We start from the raw sequence: 3,211 nt of genomic DNA, 5'->3' as shown, positions 1-3,211 counted from the left end.
AAACTGCGAACGATCTGATAAATAGGACTTAAACCAGCTTAAGGCGGTTCCGGTGCCAATTTGATGCTCAAGTCTCTGTAAAAGAATATTTTGGTTAATGGTGTCAAATGCAGCATCAAGATCTAATAATACAAGTACATTGTCGGAAACAATCACAAGGTCATTATTAACTTTAACCAGAGCTGTATCTGTGCTGTGATGATCTCTAAATCCTGATTGAAAATCCTCAAATAAACTGTTTGGCGACTACTTTCAGAATCTTCATTTAAGTACTACAGTACTACTACCACATACTACACATTATTTGGAAAATATTTCCATTACTAATATCATACTTGCAAACAGCAGTTTCTGTACAGTTTTACATCATTATTGTAGTTCGCAGCCAAACAACAAATGAAGGTCTTGACTTGCTTCTTATTAACTGTAAACCTTTGACATTATTTTACCCCAAATAAAATACATTTTTAAAAGATAATTGTTTTTTTTATTTTAATTGTGTATGTATTTTATATTCATATGAAACAACTAGAAAAAATATTATATTATATTTTTGACATCATGTTGCAGGCAAGAGGAAGGGGGATGGAGGGCTGGAACTGGACCCCAGCCTGGCAGTTTGAGGTCCCTGCCTTAGAATGAGCTGAGGGAGTTGGTCTTCTTCTTCTGAGTCCGCCATATTGAAGCACTATATTTCTACAGTAGCCCAGAATGGACAAACCAAACACTTGCTGTAGATAGAGCCTTTTTGAGAGTTTCACAGCCGCTGTAGTTTGTCCTACATGCTTGGAAGGCTGAGCTGTATTCAAATGTTACAATCTGCAACTTCACCACCAGATGCCACTAAACCCTACACACTGGTCCTTTATACACTGGTATATAAACTCATAAACTGTATGGTACATGTCACATGAGCTTATTCCCAGTGATCCCACAGGTGATCAGTGTGAACAAATTCAAATGGGTTAATAGGTTAATAGTTTATACAGGTACCAAGTTATAAATACCATGGGACTGAATGAGCCTCCGTAGATCTGATGCATTATGTTACTCAAACTGTCACATACAAGATTTTTCTGAGCTTTCAATTCCATCTCAGTCAATGACAGGCTCAGGTGTCATCATGATTGTCATCGATCATTACTATTAATGTAGTTGCTGCTACTGTTGTTGCTGTACATCTGTCTGTCTCTCTCTGTTGCGCTATACAAATAAAATTGAATTGAATCATATAATGTTTGTGTGGAACATTGGTAATGTGATAACAAGTGGTTGTAGAACTTACAATACGTCACTGTGTTGCCAGCTGTCTGACATATGTTCAAAAGTTTATGCTCCTCTTCTTACTACCTCTCTCATATTAAACATGATTTCCCCCACTTACCACTGGTGTGTGTGTGTGTGTGTGTGTGTGTGTGTGTCTGCTCATGACCTTTTGATGCAGAGCCCCGGGGCAGGGCAACAGCCATCCTCTGACCTTAGCAGAGTTTGGAGAGATTGAGTCCCCTGGCTATGGACCATCAGTCTGCAGAGTAGCTGATGGAGGGGACCCTCAGAGTGTGTTATGTCTGCTCTATCATTGATCCAAATGGCCGTTTCGTCCTCAGTCCAAATATGAATACAGAAATGTAACCAAACACTGAGCTTAGTCCCATCACACGAGCTGTGGTAAAGGTCAGACACAATATTTGGCCAGCTCAACACTGAAACTCACAGGGAAGAAAAATGCTGCTCTCTACAGACACAAACTTTCTGGCTTGTTTTATGTAACTCGGTGACAATAAAGGGTTAAAGTATCTATTAATATAATGCTACTGTCCTTACTGAATAAGTAGAGAGGAATCAGCCACTCAGAAATTATATTTTGGTTAAGTCCCACCCCTAGCTGAGCTTGATTGACAGTTCATGTGTCAATCAATCACGTCATGTTTACGTGAGGAAGAGAGGAGACAATGTGCTTATGTGTCTGCGGCCCGAGCAAAGAAAATAGATCAGCAGCATTAAAAAGTTAACAGACTTAGTAAAAACGGGAGGTATCTACAAGCCAGTTACTGAACACAAAAGGAAACCTAAAGAGAAGCAACTAGGAACTTTTCAATTTATCTCGGTAAGCAAGCAGTTTGATGCAATGATGCTATTAAGGGATAAATGTTAAATTCTTACATTTTACTGTGGATTGAACTCTCACTAGCAGGACGTAACACATAACGTACGTGACATGTATACTGCCATAATCCTTCCTAATATTGTATGGAGGTGAAAGCCTAATGCTATTGTCATAATAGCCATATTATTAGTCACTGTTTGATAAGCAATACAATGATGTATATTGGTAATAATTCAGATACTGATATTGAAACTCAGTTTATTGAACTAGAGTGTAATGTAAGGCCTAAACATGTCAGTGTACATTCCTCCGAGTGCAAACACCAGAGAAGCCCTGAGCATTAACTACCGCTACATCAGCGACCTGCAATCTGCACAACCAGAGGGAGTTTTCATGGTGGCAGTCATGGAGTAATTACCCTCATGCTGGTCTCATACCAAAAATGCTCTCCCTATAATTTCTTCCATTCTATGTACCATACAGATGAAAAACAGTAACAAACACACATAGTTTGTCTTGTTTTATGTTTATATTATACCAATCAGAGGTCCAAAGTCTCTCCCACAAATAGTTTTGAGAGCTATGACCCACTCCCTGACCCTTTAGTCTGTTGACTGACTGATGTCTGATCCGGTCACCTTCACTTGGCGGATAAGAAAAACAACAAACACTACCTGAACCAAGGTTAACACCGATATACATTTACTATCCCTCATAATGCTTTGTTATCCTACCCACAGTACGTTTCCAAGGGCGTGTTCTATGGCAATGGCGTCAATTAGTCAGGCACAGATTCTTCAATTTTAGCTGCACCATTTACCGTCGCGTGTATATAATCAACATTGTATCTTGTCATTTGAAGAACTCTCCTAGGACATTTATAAATGCGCTTTCAAAATTGGTCAGTACGGTCTAAAATATATTGTAGCTGAGATAATAACCAGTTATGTTGCTATTTGATGAAATTCTATCATAGAACGATTTGTTTCCGCGGTGTGCCGTTCAAAATAGGCAGTTTGAATCTATGATACATAACTGTAGATGCACTTTTCCAGCCAATTCCGGACTTCTAAAAAAATTACCAAACTTCTCCTAGGAATTTAT

Source organism: Morone saxatilis, unplaced genomic scaffold (assembly GCF_004916995.1).
Source record: "Morone saxatilis isolate NCDOM2014 unplaced genomic scaffold, NCSU_SB_2.0 Contig22, whole genome shotgun sequence".
NCBI classification, from domain to species: domain Eukaryota; kingdom Metazoa; phylum Chordata; class Actinopteri; family Moronidae; genus Morone; species Morone saxatilis.
Note: the sequence above shows the minus strand (reverse complement) of the source record.